This window comes from Heterodontus francisci, unplaced genomic scaffold, assembly GCF_036365525.1.
Source record: "Heterodontus francisci isolate sHetFra1 unplaced genomic scaffold, sHetFra1.hap1 HAP1_SCAFFOLD_615, whole genome shotgun sequence".
Taxonomy (NCBI): domain Eukaryota; kingdom Metazoa; phylum Chordata; class Chondrichthyes; order Heterodontiformes; family Heterodontidae; genus Heterodontus; species Heterodontus francisci.
This window is the reverse complement of record NW_027140176.1, coordinates 688302-711586: the sequence shown is the minus strand read 5'-3', so window position 1 is coordinate 711586 and position 23285 is coordinate 688302. Positions and strand designations below refer to the sequence as shown.

At 48.5% G+C, this 23285-nt stretch overlaps 1 protein-coding gene across 4 annotated transcripts in view; it reads left to right on the top strand.

Moving 5' to 3' along the window:
* LOC137359015 (zinc finger protein 235-like) overlaps positions 1–23285 on the top strand; it is a 165265-nt gene that overhangs the window by 58260 nt on the left and 83720 nt on the right. For 3 of the 4 annotated variants that reach the window (XR_010971390.1, XR_010971388.1, XM_068025152.1), the window contains exon 1: positions 17108–17168. The exons of the other annotated variant lie outside the window; for it this stretch is intronic. The gene's annotated coding sequence lies outside the window, so the exon portion shown is untranslated. Of the gene's footprint in view, positions 1–17107; positions 17169–23285 lie in introns of those variants that run through there. 4 annotated transcript variants of the gene reach the window in all.

Genomic DNA, 23285 nt, shown 5'->3' with positions numbered 1-23285 from the left:
ATGTGGGTTTGGGACTGGGGTCAGACTCGGGGTTTAAATTAATGTGGGATTGGTACTCGGATCAGACTCGGGGTTTAAATTGATGTGGGTTTGGGACTGGGGTCAGACTCGGGGTTTAAATTAATGTGGGATTGGTACTCGGATCAGACTCGGGGTTTAAATTGATGTGGGTTTGGGACTGGGGTCAGACTCGGGGTTTAAATTAATGTGGGTTTGGGACTCGGATCAGACTCGGGGTTTAAGTTGATGTGGGTTTGGGACTGAGGTGAGACTCGGGATTTAAATTAATGTGGGTTTGGGACTCGGATCAGACTCGGGGTTTAAATTGATGTGGTTTTGGGACTTGGATCAGACTCGGGTTTAAATTGATGTGGCATTGGGACTGGGGTCAGACTCGGGGTTTAGATTGATGAGGGTTTGGGACTGGGGTCAGACTCGGGGTTTAAATTGATGAGGGTTTGGGACTGGGGTCAGACTCGGGGTTTAAATTGATATGGGTTTGGGACTGGGATCAGACTCGGGGTTTATATCGATGTGGGGTTGGGCCTGGGGTCAGACACGGGGTTTAAATTAATGTGGGTTTGGGACTGGGGTCAGACTCGGGGTTTAAATTAATGTGGGTTTGGGACTGGGATCAGACTCGGGGTTTATATCGATGTGGGTTTGGCCCTGGGGTCAGACTTGGGGTTTAAATTGATGTGGGTTTGGGACTGGGATCGGACTCGGGTTTAAATTAATGTGGGTTTGGGACTGCGGTCAGACCCGGGGTTTAAATTGATGAGGGTTTGGGACTGGGGTCAGACTCGGGGTTTAAATTGATGTGGGTTTGGGACTGGGATCGGACTCGGGTTTAAATTAATGTGGGTTTGGGACTGGGATCAGACTCGGGGTTTAAATTGATGAGGGTTTGGGACTGGGGTCAGACTCGGGGTTTAAATCGATGAGAGTTTGGGCCTGAGGTCAGACTCGGGGTTTAAATTGATGTGGGATTGGTACTCGGATCAGACTCGGGGTTTAAATTGATGTGGGTTTGGGACTGGGGTCAGACTCGGGGTTTAAATTAATGTGGGTTTGGGACTCGGATCAGACTCGGGGTTTAAGTTGATGTGGGTTTGGGACTGAGGTGAGACTCGGGGTTTAAATTAATGTGGGTTTGGGACTCGGTTCAGACCCGGGGTTTAAATTAATGTGGGTTTGGGACTGGGATCGGACTCGGGTTTAAATTAATGTGGGTTTGGGACTGCGGTCAGACCCGGGGTTTAAATTGATGAGGGTTTGGGACTGGGGTCAGACTTGGGGTTTAAATTGATGTGGGTTTGGGACTGGGATCGGACTCGGGTTTAAATTAATGTGGGTTTGGGACTCGGATCAGACTCGGGGTTTAAATTGATGTGGTTTTGGGACTGGGATCAGACTCGGGTTTAAATTGATGTGGCATTGGGACTGGGGTCAGACTCGGGGTTTAAATTGATGAGAGTTTGGGCCTGAGGTCAGACTTGGGGTTTAAATTAATGTGGGTTTGGGACTGAGGTCAGACACGGGGTTTAAATTGATGTGGGTTTGGGCCTGAGGTCAGACTCGGGGTTTAAATTAATGTGGGTTTGGGACTGAGGTCAGACCCGGGGTTTAAATTAATGTGGGTTTGGGCCTGAGGTCAGACTCGGGGTTTAAATTGATGTGGGTTTGGGCCTGAGGTCAGACTTGGGGTTTAAATTGATGTGGGTTTGGGCCTGAGGTCAGACTTGGGGTTTAAATTGATGAGGGTTTGGGACTGGGATCAGAATCGGGTTTAAATTGATGTGGGTTTGGGACTGGGATCGGACTCAGGGTTTAAATTGATGAGAGTTTGGGCCTGAGGTCAGACTTGGGGTTTAAATTAATGTGGGTTTGGGACTGAGGTCAGACTCGGGGTTTAAATTAATGTGGGTTTGGGCCTGAGGTCAGACTCGGGGTTTAAATTAATGGGGGTTTGGGACTGAGGTCAGACCCGGGGTTTAAATTGATGTGGGTTTGGGACTGGGGTCAGACTAGGGGTTTAAATTGATGAGGGTTTGGGACTGGGATCAGAATCGTGTTTAAATTGATGTGGGTTTGGGACTGGGATCAGATTCGGGGTTTAAATTGATGAGGGTTTGGGACTGGGATCAGACTCGGAGTTTAAATTGATGAGGGTTTGGGACTGGGATCAGACTCGGAGTTTAAATTGATGATGGTTTGGACTGGGATCAGACTCGGGGTTTAAATTGATGAGGGTTTGGGACTGGGATCAGACTCGGGGTTTAAATTGATGAGGGTTTGGGACTGGGATCAGACTCGGGGTTTAAATTGATGTGGGTTTGGGACTGAGGTCAGACTCGGGGTTTAAATTGATGTGGGTTTGGGACTGGGATCAGACACGGGGTTTAAATTGTTGTGGGTTTGGGCCTGAGGTCAGACCCGGGGTTTAAATTAATGTGGGTTTGGGCCTGAGGTCAGACTCGGGGTTTAAATTGATGATGGTTTGTGCGTGGGGTCAGACTCGGGGTTTAAATTGATGTGGGTTTGGGCCTGAGGTCAGACTCGGGGTTTAAATTAATGTGGGTTTGGGACTGGGATCAGTCTCGGGGTTTAAATTGATGTGGGTTTGGGACTGGGATCAGACTTGGGGTTTAAATTGTTGTGGGTTTGGGCCTGAGGTCAGACTCGGGGTTTAAATTAATGTGGGTTTGGGCCTGAGGTCAGACTTGGGGTTTAATTTGATGTGGGATTCGGCCTGAGGTCAGACTCGGGGTTTAATTTGATGTGGGTTTGGGCCTGAGGTCAGACTCGGGGTTTAAATTAATGTGGGTTTGGGACTGGGATCAGTCTCGGGGTTTAAATTGATGACGGTTTGGGCCTGGGGTCAGACTTGGGGTTTAAATTAATGTGGGTTTGGGACTGAGGTCAGACTCGGGGTTTAAATTAATGTGGGTTTGGGCCTGAGGTCAGACTCGGGGTTTAAATTAATGTGGGTTTGGGACTGAGGTCAGACTAGGGGTTTAAATTGATGTGGGTTTGGGACTGGGATCAGAATCGTGTTTCAATTGATGTGGGTTTGGGACTGGGATCAGATTCGGGGTTTAAATTGATGAGGGTTTGGGACTGGGATCAGACTCGGAGTTTAAATTGATGAGGGTTTGGGACTGGGATCAGACTCGGAGTTTAAATTGATGAGGGTTTGGGACTGGGATCAGACTCGGGGTTTAAATTGATGAGGGTTTGGGACTGGGATCAGACTCGGGGTTTAAATTGATGTGGGTTTGGGACTGAGGTCAGACTCGGGGTTTAAATTGATGTGGGTTTGGGACTGAGGTCAGACTCGGGGTTTAAATTGTTGTGGGTTTGGGCCTGAGGTCAGACCCGGGGTTTAAATTAATGTGGGTTTGGGCCTGAGGTCAGACTCGGGGTTTAAATTAATGTGGGTTTGGGACTGAGGTCAGACTCGGGGTTTAAATTAATGTGGGTTTGGGACTGGGATCAGACTTGGGGTTTAAATTAATGTGGGTTTGGGACTGGGATCAGACTTGGGGTTTAAATTGTTGTGGGTTTGGGCCTGAGGTCAGACTTGGGGTTTAAATTGTTGTGGGTTTGGGCCTGAGGTCAGACTCGGGGTTTAAATTAATGTGGGTTTGGGCCTGAGGTCAGACTTGGGGTTTAATTTGATGTGGGATTCGGCCTGAGGTCAGACTCGGGGTTTAATTTGATGTGGGTTTGGGCCTGAGGTCAGACTCGGGGTTTAAATTAATGTGGGTTTGGGCCTGAGGTCAGACTTGGGGTTTAATTTGATGTGGGATTCGGCCTGAGGTCAGACTCGGGGTTTAATTTGATGTGGGTTTGGGCCTGAGGTCAGACTCGGGGTTTAAATTAATGTGGGTTTGGGCCTGAGGTCAGACTTGGGGTTTAATTTGATGTGGGATTCGGCCTGAGGTCAGACTCGGGGTTTAAATTGATGTGGGTTTGGGACTGGGATCAGACTCGGGGTTTAAATTGATATGGTTTTGGGACTTGGATCAGACTCGGGTTTAAATTGATGTGGCATTGGGACTGGGGTCAGACTCGGGGTTTAGATTGATGAGGGTTTGGGACTGGGGTCAGACTCGGGGTTTAAATTGATGAGGGTTTGGGACTGGGGTCAGACTCGGGGTGTAAATTGATATGGGTTTGGGACTGGGATCAGACTCGTGGTTTATATCGATGTGGGGTTGGGCCTGGGGTCAGACTCGGGGTTTAAATTGATGTGGGTTTGGGACTGGGATCGGACTCGGGTTTAAATTAATGTGGGTTTGGGACTGCGATCAGACCCGGGGTTTAAATTGATGAGGGTTTGGGACTGGGGTCAGACTCGGGGTTTAAATTGATGTGGGTTTGGGACTGGGATCGGAATGGGGTTTAAATTAATGTGGGTTTGGGACTGGGATCAGACTCGGGGTTTAAATTGATGAGGGTTTGGGACTGGGGTCAGACTCGGGGTTTAAATTGATGAGAGTTTGGGCCTGAGGTCAGACTCGGGGTTTAAATTGATGTGGGTTTGGGCCTGAGGTCAGACCCGGGGTTCAAATTAATGTGGGTTTGGGCCTGAGGTCAGACTCGGGGTTTAAATTGATGTGGGTTTGGGCCTGAGGTCAGACTCGGGGTTTAAATTAATGTGGGTTTGGGACTGAGGTCAGACCCGGGGTTTAAATTGATGTGGGTTTGGGACTGAGGTCAGACTCGGGGTTTAAATTGATGTGGGTTTGGGACTGGGATCAGACACGGGGTTTAAATTGTTGTGGGTTTGGGCCTGAGGTCAGACTCGGGGTTTAAATTGATGTGGGTTTGGGACTGGGATCAGACTTGGGGTTTAAATTGTTGTGGGTTTGGGCTTGAGGTCAGACTCGGGGTTTATATCGATGTGGGTTTGGGACTGGGATCAGACTTGGGGTTTAAATTGTTGTGGGTTTGGGCCTGAGGTCAGACTCGGGGTTTAAATTGATGTGGGTTTGGGACTGGGATCAGACTTGGGGTTTAAATTGTTGTGGGTTTGGGCCTGAGGTCAGACTCGGGGTTTATATCGATGTGGGTTTGTGCGTGGGGTCAGACTCGGGGTTTAAATTAATGTGGGTTTGGGACTGGGATCAGTCTCGGGGTTTAAATTGATGTGGGTTTGGGACTGGGATCAGACTTGGGGTTTAAATTGTTGTGGGTTTGGGCCTGAGGTCAGACTCGGGGTTTAAATTAATGTGGGTTTGGGCCTGAGGTCAGACTTGGGGTTTAATTTGATGTGGGATTCGGCCTGAGGTCAGACTCGGGGTTTAATTTGATGTGGGTTTGGGCCTGAGGTCAGACTCGGGGTTTAAATTAATGTGGGTTTGGGACTGGGATCAGTCTCGGGGTTTAAATTGATGACGGTTTGGGCCTGGGGTCAGACTCGGGGTTTAAATTAATGTGGGTTTAGGACTGGGATTAGACTCATGGTTTAAATTGATGTGGGTTTGGGACTGGGATCAGACTCGGGTTTAAATTGATGTGGGATTGGGACTCGGATCAGACTCAGGGTTTAAATTGATGTGGGTTTGGGACTGAGGTCAGACTCGGGGTTTAAATTAATGTGGGTTTGGGACTGGGGTCAGACTCGGGGTTTAAATTAATGTGGGTTTGGGACTCGGATCAGACTCGGGGTTTAAGTTGATGTGGGTTTGGGACTGAGGTGAGACTCGGGATTTAAATTAATGTGGGTTTGGGACTCGGATCAGACTCGGGGTTTAAATTGATGTGGTTTTGGGACTTGGATCAGACTCGGGTTTAAATTGATGTGGCATTGGGACTGGGGTCAGACTCGGGGTTTAGATTGATGAGGGTTTGGGACTGGGGTCAGACTCGGGGTTTAAATTGATGATAGTTTGGGCCTGAGGTCAGACTCGGGGTTTAAATTAATGTGGGATTGGTACTCGGATCAGACTCGGGGTTGAAATTGATGTGGGTTTGGGACTGGGGTCAGACTCGGGGTTTAAATTAATGTGGGTTTGGGACTCGGATCAGACTCGGGGTTTAAGTTGATGTGGGTTTGGGACTGAGGTGAGACTCGGGATTTAAATTAATGTGGGTTTGGGACTCGGATCAGACTCGGGGTTTAAATTGATGTGGCATTGGGACTGGGGTCAGACTCGGGGTTTAGATTGATGAGGGTTTGGGACTGGGGTCAGACTCGGGGTTTAAATTGATGAGGGTTTGGGACTGGGGTCAGACTCGGGGTGTAAATTGATATGGGTTTGGGACTGGGATCAGACTCGGGGTTTATATCGATGTGGGGTTGGGCCTGGGGTCAGACACGGGGTTTAAATTAATGTGGGTTTGGGACTGGGGTCAGACTCGGGGTTTAAATTAATGTGGGTTTGGGACTAGGATCAGACGCGGGGTTTATATCGATGTGGGTTTGGCCCTGGGGTCAGACTTGGGGTTTAAATTGATGTGGGTTTGGGACTGGGATCGGACTCGGGTTTAAATTAATGTGGGTTTGGGACTGCGGTCAGACTCGGGGTTTAAATTGATGAGGGTTTGGGACTGGGGTCAGACTCGGGGTTTAAATTGATGTGGGTTTGGGACTGGGATCGGACTCGGGTTTAAATTAATGTGGGTTTGGGACTGGGATCAGACTTGGGGTTTAAATTGATGAGGGTTTGGGACTGGGGTCAGACTCGGGGTTTAAATTGATGAGAGTTTGGGCCTGAGGTCAGACTCGGGGTTTAAATTGATGTGGGATTGGTACTCGGATCAGACTCGGGGTTTAAATTGATGTGGGTTTGGGACTGGGGTCAGACTCGGGGTTTAAATTAATGTGGGTTTGGGACTCGGATCAGACTCGGGGTTTAAGTTGATGTGGGTTTGGGACTGAGGTGAGACTCGGGGTTTAAATTAATGTGGGTTTGGGACTCGGATCAGACTTGGGGTTTAAATTGATGTGGTTTTGGGACTGGGATCAGACTCGGGTTTAAATTGATGTGGCATTGGGACTGGGGTCAGACTCGGGGTTTAAATTGATGAGAGTTTGGGCCTGAGGTCAGACTTGGGGTTTAAATTAATGTGGGTTTGGGACTGAGGTCAGACTCGGGGTTTAAATTGATGTGGGTTTGGGCCTGAGGTCAGACTCGGGGTTTAAATTAATGTGTGTTTGTGACTGAGGTCAGACCCGGGGTTTAAATTAATGTGGGTTTGGGCCTGAGGTCAGACTCGGGGTTTAAATTGATGTGGGTTTGGGCCTGAGGTCAGACTTGGGGTTTAAATTGATGTGGGTTTGGGCCTGAGGTCAGACTTGGGGTTTAAATTGATGAGGGTTTGGGACTGGGATCAGAATCGGGTTTAAATTGATGTGGGTTTGGGACTGGGATCAGACTCGGGGTTTATATCGATGTGGGGTTGGGCCTGGGGTCAGACTCGGGGTTTAAATTAATGTGGGTTTGGGACTGGGGTCAGACTCGGGGTTTAAATTAATGTGGGTTTGGGACTGGGATCAGACTCGGGGTTTAAATTGATGTGGGTTTGGGACTGGGATCAGACACGGGGTTTAAATTGTTGTGGGTTTGGGCCTGAGGTCAGACCCGGGGTTTAAATTAATGTGGGTTTGGGCCTGAGGTCAGACTCGGGGTTTAAATTGATGATGGTTTGTGCGTGGGGTCAGACTCGGGGTTTAAATTGATGTGGGTTTGGGCCTGAGGTCAGACTCGGGGTTTAAATTAATGTGGGTTTGGGACTGGGATCAGTCTCGGGGTTTAAATTGATGTGGGTTTGGGACTGGGATCAGACTTGGGGTTTAAATTGTTGTGGGTTTGGGCCTGAGGTCAGACTCGGGGTTTAAATTAATGTGGGTTTGGGCCTGAGGTCAGACTTGGGGTTTAATTTGATGTGGGATTCGGCCTGAGGTCAGACTCGGGGTTTAATTTGATGTGGGTTTGGGCCTGAGGTCAGACTCGGGGTTTAAATTAATGTGGGTTTGGGACTGGGATCAGTCTCGGGGTTTAAATTGATGACGGTTTGGGCCTGGGGTCAGACTTGAGGTTTAAATTAATGTGGGTTTGGGACTGAGGTCAGACTCGGGGTTTAAATTAATGTGGGTTTGGGCCTGAGGTCAGACTCGGGGTTTAAATTAATGTGGGTTTGGGACTGAGGTCAGACTAGGGGTTTAAATTGATGTGGGTTTGGGACTGGGATCAGAATCGTGTTTCAATTGATGTGGGTTTGGGACTGGGATCAGATTCGGGGTTTAAATTGATGAGGGTTTGGGACTGGGATCAGACTCGGAGTTTAAATTGATGAGGGTTTGGGACTGGGATCAGACTCGGAGTTTAAATTGATGAGGGTTTGGGACTGGGATCAGACTCGGGGTTTAAATTGATGAGGGTTTGGGACTGGGATCAGACTCGGGGTTTAAATTGATGTGGGTTTGGGACTGAGGTCAGACTCGGGGTTTAAATTGATGTGGGTTTGGGACTGAGGTCAGACTCGGGGTTTAAATTGTTGTGGGTTTGGGCCTGAGGTCAGACCCGGGGTTTAAATTAATGTGGGTTTGGGCCTGAGGTCAGACTCGGGGTTTAAATTAATGTGGGTTTGGGACTGAGGTCAGACTCGGGGTTTAAATTAATGTGGGTTTGGGACTGGGATCAGACTTGGGGTTTAAATTAATGTGGGTTTGGGACTGGGATCAGACTTGGGGTTTAAATTGTTGTGGGTTTGGGCCTGAGGTCAGACTTGGGGTTTAAATTGTTGTGGGTTTGGGCCTGAGGTCAGACTCGGGGTTTAAATTAATGTGGGTTTGGGCCTGAGGTCAGACTTGGGGTTTAATTTGATGTGGGATTCGGCCTGAGGTCAGACTCGGGGTTTAATTTGATGTGGGTTTGGGCCTGAGGTCAGACTCGGGGTTTAAATTAATGTGGGTTTGGGCCTGAGGTCAGACTTGGGGTTTAATTTGATGTGGGATTCGGCCTGAGGTCAGACTCGGGGTTTAATTTGATGTGGGTTTGGGCCTGAGGTCAGACTCGGGGTTTAAATTAATGTGGGTTTGGGCCTGAGGTCAGACTTGGGGTTTAATTTGATGTGGGATTCGGCCTGAGGTCAGACTCGGGGTTTAAATTGATGTGGGTTTGGGACTGGGATCAGACTCGGGGTTTAAATTGATATGGTTTTGGGACTTGGATCAGACTCGGGTTTAAATTGATGTGGCATTGGGACTGGGGTCAGACTCGGGGTTTAGATTGATGAGGGTTTGGGACTGGGGTCAGACTCGGGGTTTAAATTGATGAGGGTTTGGGACTGGGGTCAGACTCGGGGTGTAAATTGATATGGGTTTGGGACTGGGATCAGACTCGTGGTTTATATCGATGTGGGGTTGGGCCTGGGGTCAGACTCGGGGTTTAAATTGATGTGGGTTTGGGACTGGGATCGGACTCGGGTTTAAATTAATGTGGGTTTGGGACTGCGATCAGACCCGGGGTTTAAATTGATGAGGGTTTGGGACTGGGGTCAGACTCGGGGTTTAAATTGATGTGGGTTTGGGACTGGGATCGGAATGGGGTTTAAATTAATGTGGGTTTGGGACTGGGATCAGACTCGGGGTTTAAATTGATGAGGGTTTGGGACTGGGGTCAGACTCGGGGTTTAAATTGATGAGAGTTTGGGCCTGAGGTCAGACTCGGGGTTTAAATTGATGTGGGTTTGGGCCTGAGGTCAGACCCGGGGTTCAAATTAATGTGGGTTTGGGCCTGAGGTCAGACTCGGGGTTTAAATTGATGTGGGTTTGGGCCTGAGGTCAGACTCGGGGTTTAAATTAATGTGGGTTTGGGACTGAGGTCAGACCCGGGGTTTAAATTGATGTGGGTTTGGGACTGAGGTCAGACTCGGGGTTTAAATTGATGTGGGTTTGGGACTGGGATCAGACACGGGGTTTAAATTGTTGTGGGTTTGGGCCTGAGGTCAGACTCGGGGTTTAAATTGATGTGGGTTTGGGACTGGGATCAGACTTGGGGTTTAAATTGTTGTGGGTTTGGGCTTGAGGTCAGACTCGGGGTTTATATCGATGTGGGTTTGGGACTGGGATCAGACTTGGGGTTTAAATTGTTGTGGGTTTGGGCCTGAGGTCAGACTCGGGGTTTAAATTGATGTGGGTTTGGGACTGGGATCAGACTTGGGGTTTAAATTGTTGTGGGTTTGGGCCTGAGGTCAGACTCGGGGTTTATATCGATGTGGGTTTGTGCGTGGGGTCAGACTCGGGGTTTAAATTAATGTGGGTTTGGGACTGGGATCAGTCTCGGGGTTTAAATTGATGTGGGTTTGGGACTGGGATCAGACTTGGGGTTTAAATTGTTGTGGGTTTGGGCCTGAGGTCAGACTCGGGGTTTAAATTAATGTGGGTTTGGGCCTGAGGTCAGACTTGGGGTTTAATTTGATGTGGGATTCGGCCTGAGGTCAGACTCGGGGTTTAATTTGATGTGGGTTTGGGCCTGAGGTCAGACTCGGGGTTTAAATTAATGTGGGTTTGGGACTGGGATCAGTCTCGGGGTTTAAATTGATGACGGTTTGGGCCTGGGGTCAGACTCGGGGTTTAAATTAATGTGGGTTTAGGACTGGGATTAGACTCATGGTTTAAATTGATGTGGGTTTGGGACTGGGATCAGACTCGGGTTTAAATTGATGTGGGATTGGGACTCGGATCAGACTCAGGGTTTAAATTGATGTGGGTTTGGGACTGAGGTCAGACTCGGGGTTTAAATTAATGTGGGTTTGGGACTGGGGTCAGACTCGGGGTTTAAATTAATGTGGGTTTGGGACTCGGATCAGACTCGGGGTTTAAGTTGATGTGGGTTTGGGACTGAGGTGAGACTCGGGATTTAAATTAATGTGGGTTTGGGACTCGGATCAGACTCGGGGTTTAAATTGATGTGGTTTTGGGACTTGGATCAGACTCGGGTTTAAATTGATGTGGCATTGGGACTGGGGTCAGACTCGGGGTTTAGATTGATGAGGGTTTGGGACTGGGGTCAGACTCGGGGTTTAAATTGATGATAGTTTGGGCCTGAGGTCAGACTCGGGGTTTAAATTAATGTGGGATTGGTACTCGGATCAGACTCGGGGTTGAAATTGATGTGGGTTTGGGACTGGGGTCAGACTCGGGGTTTAAATTAATGTGGGTTTGGGACTCGGATCAGACTCGGGGTTTAAGTTGATGTGGGTTTGGGACTGAGGTGAGACTCGGGATTTAAATTAATGTGGGTTTGGGACTCGGATCAGACTCGGGGTTTAAATTGATGTGGCATTGGGACTGGGGTCAGACTCGGGGTTTAGATTGATGAGGGTTTGGGACTGGGGTCAGACTCGGGGTTTAAATTGATGAGGGTTTGGGACTGGGGTCAGACTCGGGGTGTAAATTGATATGGGTTTGGGACTGGGATCAGACTCGGGGTTTATATCGATGTGGGGTTGGGCCTGGGGTCAGACACGGGGTTTAAATTAATGTGGGTTTGGGACTGGGGTCAGACTCGGGGTTTAAATTAATGTGGGTTTGGGACTGGGATCAGACGCGGGGTTTATATCGATGTGGGTTTGGCCCTGGGGTCAGACTTGGGGTTTAAATTGATGTGGGTTTGGGACTGGGATCGGACTCGGGTTTAAATTAATGTGGGTTTGGGACTGCGGTCAGACTCGGGGTTTAAATTGATGAGGGTTTGGGACTGGGGTCAGACTCGGGGTTTAAATTGATGTGGGTTTGGGACTGGGATCGGACTCGGGTTTAAATTAATGTGGGTTTGGGACTGGGATCAGACTCGGGGTTTAAATTGATGAGGGTTTGGGACTGGGGTCAGACTCGGGGTTTAAATTGATGAGAGTTTGGGCCTGAGGTCAGACTCGGGGTTTAAATTGATGTGGGATTGGTACTCGGATCAGACTCGGGGTTTAAATTGATGTGGGTTTGGGACTGGGGTCAGACTCGGGGTTTAAATTAATGTGGGTTTGGGACTCGGATCAGACTCGGGGTTTAAGTTGATGTGGGTTTGGGACTGAGGTGAGACTCGGGGTTTAAATTAATGTGGGTTTGGGACTCGGATCAGACTTGGGGTTTAAATTGATGTGGTTTTGGGACTGGGATCAGACTCGGGTTTAAATTGATGTGGCATTGGGACTGGGGTCAGACTCGGGGTTTAAATTGATGAGAGTTTGGGCCTGAGGTCAGACTTGGGGTTTAAATTAATGTGGGTTTGGGACTGAGGTCAGACTCGGGGTTTAAATTGATGTGGGTTTGGGCCTGAGGTCAGACTCGGGGTTTAAATTAATGTGGGTTTGGGACTGAGGTCAGACCCGGGGTTTAAATTAATGTGGGTTTGGGCCTGAGGTCAGACTCGGGGTTTAAATTGATGTGGGTTTGGGCCTGAGGTCAGACTTGGGGTTTAAATTGATGTGGGTTTGGGCCTGAGGTCAGACTTGGGGTTTAAATTGATGAGGGTTTGGGACTGGGATCAGAATCGGGTTTAAATTGATGTGGGTTTGGGACTGGGATCAGACTCGGGGTTTATATCGATGTGGGGTTGGGCCTGGGGTCAGACTCGGGGTTTAAATTAATGTGGGTTTGGGACTGGGGTCAGACTCGGGGTTTAAATTAATGTGGGTTTGGGACTGGGATCAGACTCGGGGTTTATATCGATGTGAGTTTGGCCCTGGGGTCAGACTCGGGGTTTAAATTGATGTGGGTTTGGGACTGGGATCGGACTCGGGTTTATATTAATGTGGGTTTGGGACTGCGGTCAGACCCAGGGTTTAAATTGATGAGGGTTTGGGACTGGGGTCAGACTCGGGGTTTAAATTGATGTGGGTTTGGGACTGGGATCGGACTCGGGTTTAAATTAACGTGGGTTTTGGACTGGGATCAGACTCGGGATTTAAATTGATGAGGGTTTGGGACTGGGGTCAGACTCGGGGTTTAAATTGATGAGAGTTTGGGCCTGAGGTCAGACTCGGGGTTTAAATTGATGTGGGTTTGGGCCTGAGGTCAGACTCGGGGTTTAAATTAATGTGGGTTTGGGACTGAGGTCAGACCCGGGGTTTAAATTAATGTGGGTTTGGGCCTGAGGTCAGACTCGGGGTTTAAATTGATGTGGGTTTGGGCCTGAGGTCAGACTCGGGGTTTAAATTGATGAGGGTTTGGGACTGGGATCAGAATCGGGTTTAAATTGATGTGGGTTTGGGACTGGGATCGGACTCAGGGTTTAAATTAATGTGGGTTTGGGCCTGAGGTCAGACTCGGGGTTTAAATTAATGTGGGTTTGGGACTGGGATTAGACTCATGGTTTAAATTGATGTGGGTTTGGGACTGGGATCAGTCTCGGGGTTTAAATTGATGACGGTTTGGGCCTGGGGTCAGACTCGGGGTTTAAATTAATGTGGGTTTAGGACTGGGATTAGACTCATGGTTTAAATTGATGTGGGTTTGGGACTGGGATCAGACTCGGGTTTAAATTGATGTGGGATTGGGACTCGGATCAGACTCAGGGTTTAAATTGATGTGGGTTTGGGACTGAGGTCAGATTCGGGGTTTAAATTAATGTGGGATTGGTACTCGGATCAGACTCGGGGTTTAAATTGATGTGGGTTTGGGACTGGGGTCAGACTCGGGGTTTAAATTAATGTGGGTTTGGGACTCGGATCAGACTCGGGGTTTAAGTTGATGTGGGTTTGGGACTGAGGTGAGACTCGGGATTTAAATTAATGTGGGTTTGGGACTCGGATCAGACTCGGGGTTTAAATTGATGTGGTTTTGGGACTTGGATCAGACTCGGGTTTAAATTGATGTGGCATTGGGACTGGGGTCAGACTCGGGGTTTAGATTGATGAGGGTTTGGGACTGGGGTCAGACTCGGGGTTTAAATGGATGAGGGTTTGGGACTGGGGTCAGACTCGGGGTGTAAATTGATGAGGGTTTGGGACTGGGGTCAGACTCGGGGTTTAAATTGATGAGGGTTTGGGACTGGGGTCAGACTCGGGGTGTAAATTGATATGGGTTTGGGACTGGGATCAGACTCGGGGTTTATATCGATGTGGGGTTGGGCCTGGGGTCAGACACGGGGTTTAAATTAATGTGGGTTTGGGACTGGGGTCAGACTCGGGGTTTAAATTAATGTGGGTTTGGGACTGGGATCAGACGCGGGGTTTATATCGATGTGGGTTTGGCCCTGGGGTCAGACTTGGGGTTTAAATTGATGTGGGTTTGGGACTGGGATCGGACTCGGGTTTAAATTAATGTGGGTTTGGGACTGCGGTCAGACCCGGGGTTTAAATTGATGAGGGTTTGGGACTGGGGTCAGACTCGGGGTTTAAATTGATGAGAGTTTGGGACTGGGGTCAGACTCGGGGTTTAAATTGATGAGAGTTTGGGCCTGAGGTCAGACTCGGGGTTTAAATTGATGAGGGTTTGGGACTGGGGTCAGACTCGGGGTTTAAATTGATGAGAGTTTGGGCCTGAGGTCAGACTCGGGGTTTAAATTGATGTCGGATTGGTACTCGGATCAGACTCGGGGTTTAAATTGATGTGGGTTTGGGACTGGGGTCAGACTCGGGGTTTAAATTAATGTGGGTTTGGGACTCGGATCAGACTCGGGGTTTAAGTTGATGTGGGTTTGGGACTGAGGTGAGACTCGGGGTTTAAATTAATGTGGGTTTGGGCCTGAGGTCAGACTTGGGGTTTAAATTGATGTGGTTTTGGGACTGGGATCAGACTCGGGTTTAAATTGATGTGGCATTGGGCCTGAGGTCAGACTTGGGGTTTAAATTAATGTGGGTTTGGGACTGAGGTCAGACTCGGGGTTTAAATTAATGTGGGTTTGGGCCTGAGGTCAGACTCGGGGTTTAAATTGATGTGGGTTTGGGCCTGAGGTCAGACTCGGGGTTTAAATTAATGTGGGTTTGGGACTGAGGTCAGACCCGGGGTTTAAATTAATGTGGGTTTGGGCCTGAGGTCAGACTCGGTGTTTAAATTGATGTGGGTTTGGGCCTGAGGTCAGACTTGGGGTTTAAATTGATGTGGGTTTGGGCCTGAGGTCAGACTTGGGGTTTAAATTGATGAGGGTTTGGGACTGGGATCAGAATCGGGTTTAAATTGATGTGGGTTTGGGACTGGGATCAGACTCAGGGTTTAAATTGATGAGAGTTTGGGCCTGAGGTCAGACTTGGGGTTTAAATTAATGTGGGTTTGGGACTGAGGTCAGACTCGGGGTTTAAATTAATGTGGGTTTGGGACTGAGGTCAGACCCGGGGTTTAAATTGATGTGGGTTTGGGACTGAGGTCAGACCCGGGGTTTAAATTGATGAGGGTTTGGGACTGGGGTCAGACTAGGGGTTTAAATTGATGAGGGTTTGGGACTGGGATCAGAATCGGGTTTAAATTGATGTGGGTTTGGGACTGGGATCAGACTCGGGGTTTAAATTGATGACGGTTTGGGCCTGGGGTCAGACTCGGGGTTTAAATTAATGTGGGTTTGGGACTGGGATTAGACTCATGGTTTAAATTGATGTGGGTTTGGGACTGGGATCAGACTCGGGTTTAAATTGATGAGGGTTTGGGACTCGGATCAGACTCGGGGTTTAAATTGATGTGGGTTTGGGACTGAGGTCAGACTCGGGGTTTAAATTAATGTGGGATTGGTACTCGGATCAGACTCGGGGTTTAAATTGATGTGGGTTTGGGACTGGGATCAGACTCGGGGTTTATATCGATGTGGGTTTGGCCCTGGGTTCAGACTTGGGGTTTAAATTAATGTGGGTTTGGGACTGGGATCAGACTCGGGGTTTAAATTGATGACGGTTTGGGCCTGGGGTCAGACTCGGGGTTTAAATTAATGTGGCATTGGGACTGGGGTCAGACTCGGGGTTTAAATTGATGAGGGTTTGGGACTGGGGTCAGACTCGGGGTTTAAATTGATGAGGGTTTGGGACTGGGGTCAGACTCGGGGTGTAAATTGATATGGGTTTGGGACTGGGATCAGACTCGGGGTTTATATCGATGTGGGGTTGGGCCTGGGGTCAGACTCGGGGTTTAAATTAATGTGGGTTTGGGACTGGGATCAGACTCGGGGTTTATATCGATGTGGGTTTGGCCCTGGGTTCAGACTTGGGGTTTAAATTAATGTGGGTTTGGGACTGGGATCAGACTCGGGGTTTATATCGATGTGGGTTTGGCCCTGGGTTCAGACTTGGGGTTTAAATTAATGTGGGTTTGGGACTGCGGTCAGACCCAGGGTTTAAATTGATGAGGGTTTGGGACTGGGGTCAGACTCGGGGTTTAAATTGATGTGGGTTTGGGACTGGGATCGGACTCGGGTTTAAATTAATGTGGGTTTGGGACTGGGATCAGACTCGGGGTTTAAATTGATGAGGGTTTGGGACTGGGGTCAGACTCGGGGTTTAAATTGATGTGGGTTTGGGCCTGAGGTCAGACTCGGGGTTTAAATTAATGTGGGTTTGGGACTGAGGTCAGACCCGGGGTTTAAATTAATGTGGGTTTGGGCCTGAGGTCAGACTCGGGGTTTAAATTGATGTGGGTTTGGGCTTGAGGTCAGACTCGGGGTTTAAATTAATGTGGGTTTGGGACTGAGGTCAGACCCGGGGTTTAAATTAATGTGGGTTTGGGCCTGAGGTCAGACTCGGGGTTTAAATTGATGTGGGTTTGGGCCTGAGGTCAGACTCGGGGTTTAAATTGATGAGGGTTTGGGACTGGGATCAGAATCGGGTTTAAATTGATGTGGGTTTGGGACTGGGATCGGACTCAGGGTTTAAATTAATGTGGGTTTGGGACTGCGGTCAGACCCGGGGTTTAAATTGATGAGGGTTTGGGACTGGGGTCAGACTCGGGGTTTACATTAAACTTGTTTTAAAGGTTGATCCACTGCTGCTCCCTCTGTTACTGTCTGAAGGAAGTCCCGCTCAGAAATCACACTGAATGGCAGGCATGTTTGATTGGCATTTTCATTGTGGGTGGTTTCTGCTTGGAGTGCTCTTTCTAACTGGCTCCAAACAATGTCAGTCTGTTGTGTGTGCCCAGTGCCCCTGCTTTCCTCCTCCCCTTTGCAGCAGGTTCAGTTCCTGCCTGTGTCTGCAGTTAAAGTGGGAGCAGTGAAGACGGTGAGGGCAGCATCGAGGTTTGTACAGATTTTCTACAGTAAAATAATGACTGTTCAGGCAGTCTGACTATCCAGTGGGGAAGCAGGAAGGGAACAGAAACACTGCTTGCGCTGTGGGAGAGGATCCAGTTGAAAGGCCTGTTCACTGTGCTTTGTGCTGAACTGTTTACTGGGACTGAGTGTTGGATACTGAGTGTGTTTATTGGAAGCTGGGATTTGTACACAGCATTTCTCTTGGGTGTTGATCATGGGTCATTGTTGATAATGAGATTTTGAGGTGTGATTATCCGGGAGGTGCAGAATGTCTGAGGATTCTCACAGATTTTCTGCCTCTGATAAGAATCTATCTCCAATGAGAGAGATTTCCCTGTCAGGAGGCCTGCACAACAAGGCCGGCTGATGCTGTTTCTAGTAAATAAATCCCTTTAAGATCCAGGGCAAGCTCCGGCCTGGTCTTGACTCCAGTCCCATATGCACATGGTTGACTCCTTGCTGCCCTCTCCAGTGGCTTAGCGAGTTATTGGGTTGAATCAGGGAATAAATGCCAATCTTGCGAGTGATGCAGAGAGAGAGAGCTAGAAACACAGAGCAGGTCAGCCAGCATATGGGAAAAGCACTAGCAGATGGTGCTGCAAAGTTTGATTCAGATTTTTAGCATTTGCAAAGTTCTTCTTTTTTCAAAATTAATTTTTGTTGTCTGTTCCTCCCCTCCCCCCACTCCTCGCACTCCCCCCCACCCCCCCCACCCCCCCCACCCCCTGCCAGGTCTGGGCCTGTTCAATTCAATGTGTTTTGTTCAGATGTGTTACTTTGACAGCCCTTTTCAAATGAACAGCACAGTTATTTAAATTTGGCAACTGCTTTCTGTTAACAGCCTGTCTTTCAAATCAGCCACTTGGAAAAGAGTTTGAGCAACTCTAGAGAGTTTGTCAGACCAGGCAGCTACCACAAATAGTGAGAAAAATAAGAGAACCACTCTGTAAGGAAATGACTGATTTCTCATTGTAGCCCAGGAGAAGGGAGCTATTTATTGTTTCTACTACACAAGGAGCTGGTTATGCTGTTACTAATACGGTTCACTTGTTCTGTTAGTGTTTAATCAATGTGTTTGTCAGTCCCAGTTAAAGCCTAACACACAGGGCACGATAGTCCTATCCTCAGCAAACATTGCTCGTCTTCAGAAGATGTGAATATGAGGGACCGGACAAAAAAGCGAAATAATCTGAGAAGGGTTATGTGTTCATCACCTGAGCGTCATATGAATGTTACCCAGATATCAGAGCAAGTGAAAATGCTGTCTGAGATGGAAGGACTGAGAGATCACCTACAAACTGAAACAAAGTTAAAGATATCCAGAATAGGAAAGGTACAAGAAACTCAAAAATATGGAATTTGAAGCCCCAAAATCAGGAACATTTGTTTGAATGGGACATTAGATTCAGTGGGATGTAGCCTAGTGATGTGGACATCGCAAGTGGGGGCGGTGTGGGGGGAGGGTGGTGCTCATTCAGACTGAGGTGAGTTAGGGGAACTGTGACGCTCAGTGGGACTGAATGAATACACCATTAATGGGAAAATACTGAGAAGTGTAGAGGAAGTGAGGGACCTTGGAGTGAATGTCCACAGATCCCTTAAGGTAGCAGGACAGGTTGATAAGGTGGTTAAGAAGGCATATGGAATCCTTTCCTTTATTAGCTGAGGTACAGAATATAAGAGCAGGGAGATTATGCTGGAACTGTATAACTCATTGGTTCGGCCACAAATAGAGTACTGTGTGCAGTTCTGGTCACCTCATTACAGAAAGGATGTCATTGCACTAGAGAGGGTACAGAGGAGATTTATGAGGATGTTGCTGGGACTGGAAAAATGCAGCTATGAGGAAAGATTGGATAGGCTGGGGTTGTTCTCCTTGGAACAGAGAAGGCTGAGGGGAGATCTGATTGAAATATACAACATTTTGAGGGGCCTGGATAGAGTGAAGGTGAAGGGCCTATTCACCTTAGCAGAGATGTCAGTGATGAGGGGGCATAGATTTAAAGTGATTTGTAGAACAATTAGAGGGGAGATAAGGAAAAACTTTTTCACTCAGAGGATGGTGGGGGGTCTGGAACGTACTGCCTGAAAGGGCAGTTGAGGCGGAGACCCTCAACTCATTCAAAAGGAGTCTGGATATGCACCTCAAGTGCAGTAATCGGCTGGGCTACCGATCAAATGCTGGAATGTGGGATTACAATAGGTGGAATGTTTTTCAGCTGGCACAGATACAATGGGCCAAGTGGCCTCTTTCTGTGCCTTACACTTTCTATGATTCTATGATATGGTCAGGGGGAGCTGTGACTCTCTCAGTGGGATGGAGTGATATGGTCAGGGGGAGCTGTGACTCTCTCAGTGGGACTGAGTGATATGGTCAGGGGGAGCTGTGACTCTCTCAGTGGGATGGAGTGATATGGTCAGGGGGAGCTGTGACTCTCTCAGTGGGACTGAGTGATATGGTCAGGGGGAGCTGTGACTCTCTCAGTGGGATGGAGTGATATGGTCAGGGGGAGCTGTGACTCTCTCAGTGGGACTGAGTGATATGGTCAGGGGGAGCTGTGACTCTCCCATTGGGACTGAGCGATATGGTCAGGGGGAGCTGTGACTCTCTCAGTGGGATGGAGTGATATGGTCAGGGGGAGCTGTGACTCTCTCAGTGGGACTGAGTGATATGGTCAGGGGGAGCTGTGACTCTCTCAGTGGGACTGAGTGATATGGTCAGGGGGAGCTGTGACTCTCTCAGTGGGACTGAGCGATATGGTCAGGGGGAGCTGTGACTCTCTCAGTGGGATGGAGTGATATGGTCAGGGGGAGCTGTGACTCTCTCAGTGGGACTGAGTGATATGGTCAGGGGGAGCTGTGACTCTCTCAGTGGGACTGAGTGATATGGTCAGGGGGAGCTGTGACTCTCCCATTGGGACTGAGCGATATGGTCAGGGGGAGCTGTGACTCTCTCAGTGGGACTGAGTGATCTGGTCAGGGGGAGCTGTGACTCTCTCAGTGGGACTGAGCGATATGGTCAGGGGGAGCTGTGACTCTCCCATTGGGACTGAGCGATATGGTCAGGGGGAGCTGTGACTCTCTCAGTGGGACTGAGTGATATGGTCAGGGGGAGCTGTGACTCTCTCAGTGGGATGGAGTGATATGGTCAGGGGGAGCTGTGACTCTCTCAGTGGGACTGAGTGATATGGTCAGGGGGAGCTGTGACTCTCTCAGTGGGACTGAGTGATCTGGTCAGGGGGAGCTGTGACTCTCTCAGTGGGACTGAGTGATATGGTCAGGGGGAGCTGTGACTCTCTCAGTGGGACTGAGTGATATGGTCAGGGGGAGCTGTGACTCTCTCAGTGGGATGGAGTGATATGGTCAGGGGGAGCTGTGACTCTCTCAGTGGGATGGAGTGATATGGTCAGGGGGAGCTGTGACTCTCTCAGTGGGACTGAGTGATATGGTCAGGGGGAGCTGTGACTCTCTCAGTGGGACTGAGTGATATGGGCTTTGCCTTAATTTGACCTGGCAGGAAGTATGTTTGCCGAAATGCCTCTTCTCTGTCTTGATTCATGATGAAGTGGTTTGATTACCAAAGGCAGTGGGTATAGTGAGTGGGGAAAAGGCAGCTGGACATGGCTGTATCATTTTATTGTGGCTGATGCTGCATCGTGTGAGGGACTGGGGTGGTCTCACGGACCTAATAGAATTAGTATTAAAACAAAGGAGAATTTCTCCTGGTACATCAGGCTATTACCGGTTGTTTGTACCAATTTAATGCCATAGAGCTGCAGCCGAAACAAATCTAGGCTGCAATCATCATTCAGACCTGCTGGGCTGGCCAGCAAACGTAAATGGTGCCTTTACTGAGCTGAGCACAGTTCCTACCAGTCCAGAGTGCACTTGCAAGCTATGTTCTGTACTGATGTGGCGAGTGGGGGTGGTGTGGGTCACACTGAGTCCGTGACTGATCAAGGGGAGGAGAAGCCACAAGCTATTGTTGTGTTGTAGTATTCAATAATTGAGAAGAATCATGTTGCAATATGGGCATCGCAAAGATTGAGCTGTATCTCTGCACGTTTCACAGTATATTCAGGTCACAATCCTCCAATTTATTTCAATTCAGCATGCAAAAAACCTGATGCTTTGTCAAAGTGAGAATGCTGTAACAGATTGGCAAAGCTGTCATTGTCCATTGCAGAGGTTGTGGTGAATGGGAATACAGAGGGTTTATCTTAACAGTGAACACTGTGTTATAGATGGGTGACACTCTCATTGTCCATTGCAGAGGTTGTGGTGAATGGGAATACAGAGGGTTTATCTTAACAGTGAACACTGTGTTATAGATGGGTGACACTCTCATTGTCCATTGCAGAGGTTGTGGTGAATGGGAATACAGAGGGTTTATCTTAACAGTGAACACTGTGTTATAGATGGGTGACACTCTCATTGTCCATTGCAGGGGTTACAGTGAATGGGAATACAGAGGGGTTATCTTAACAGTGAACACTGTGTTATAGATGGGTGACACTCTCATTGTCCATTGCAGGGGTTACAGTGAATGGGAATACTGAGGCGTTATCTCGACAGTGAACACTGTGTTATAGATGGGTGACACTCTCATTGTCCATTGCAGGGGTTGCAGTCAATGGGAATACAGAGGGGTTACCTCGACAATCAACACTGTGTTATAGATGGGTGACACTCTCATTGTCCATTGCAGGGGTTACAGTGAATGGGAATACTGAGGCGTTATCTCGACAGTGAACACTGTGTTATAGATGGGTGACACTCTCATTGTCCATTGCAGGGGTTACAGTGAATGGGAATACTGAGGCGTTATCTCGACAGTGAACACTGTGTTATAGATGGGTGACACTCTCATTGTCCATTGCAGGGGTTGCAGTGAATGGGAATACAGAGGCGTTATCTCGACAGTGAACACTGTGTTATAGATGGGTGACACTCTCATTGTCCATTGCAGAGGTTGTGGTGAATGGGAATACAGAGGGGTTATCTCGACAGTGAACACTGTGTTATAGATGGGTGACACTCTCATTGCTCATTGCAGAGGTTGCAGTGAATGGGAATACTGAGGGGTTATCTCGACAGTGAACACTGTGTTATAGATGGGTGACACTCTCATTGTCCATTGCAGAGGTTGTGGTGAATGGGAATACAGACGGGTTATCTCGACAGTGAACACTGTGTTATAGATGGGTGACACTCTCATTGCTCATTGCAGAGGTTGCAGTGAATGGGAATACTGAGGGGTTATCTCGACAGTGAACACTGTGTTATAGATGGGTGACACTCTCATTGTCCATTGCAGAGGTTGTGGTGAATGGGAATACAGACGGGTTATCTCGACAGTGAACACTGTGTTATAGATGGGTGACACTCTCATTGCTCATTGCAGAGGTTGCAGTGAATGGGAATACTGAGGGGTTATCTCGACAGTGAACACTGTGTTATAGATGGGTGACACTCTCATTGCTCATTGCAGAGGTTGCAGTGAATGGGAATACTGAGGGGTTATCTCGACAGTGAACACTGTGTTATAGATGGGTGACACTCTCATTGCTCATTGCAGAGGTTGTGGTGAATGGGAATACAGACGGGTTATCTCGACAGTGAACACTGTGTTATAGATGGGTGACACTCTCATTGCTCATTGCAGAGGTTGTGGTGAATGGGAATACAGACGGGTTATCTCGACAGTGAACACTGTGTTATAGATGGGTGACACTCTCATTGTCCATTGCAGAGGTTGTGGTGAATGGGAATACAGACGGGTTATCTCGACAGTGAACACTGTGTTATAGATGGGTGACACTCTCATTGTCCATTGCAGGGGTTGTGGTGAATGGGAATACAGACGGGTTATCTCGACAGTGAACACTGTGTTATAGATGGGTGACACTCTCATTGCTCATTGCAGGGGTTACAGTGAATGGGAATACAGACGGGTTATCTCGACAGTGAACACTGTGTTATAGATGGGTGACACTCTCATTGTCCATTGCAGAGGTTACAGTGAATGGGAATACTGAGGCGTTATCTCGACAGTGAACACTGTGTTATAGATGGGTGACACTCTCATTGTCCATTGCAGGG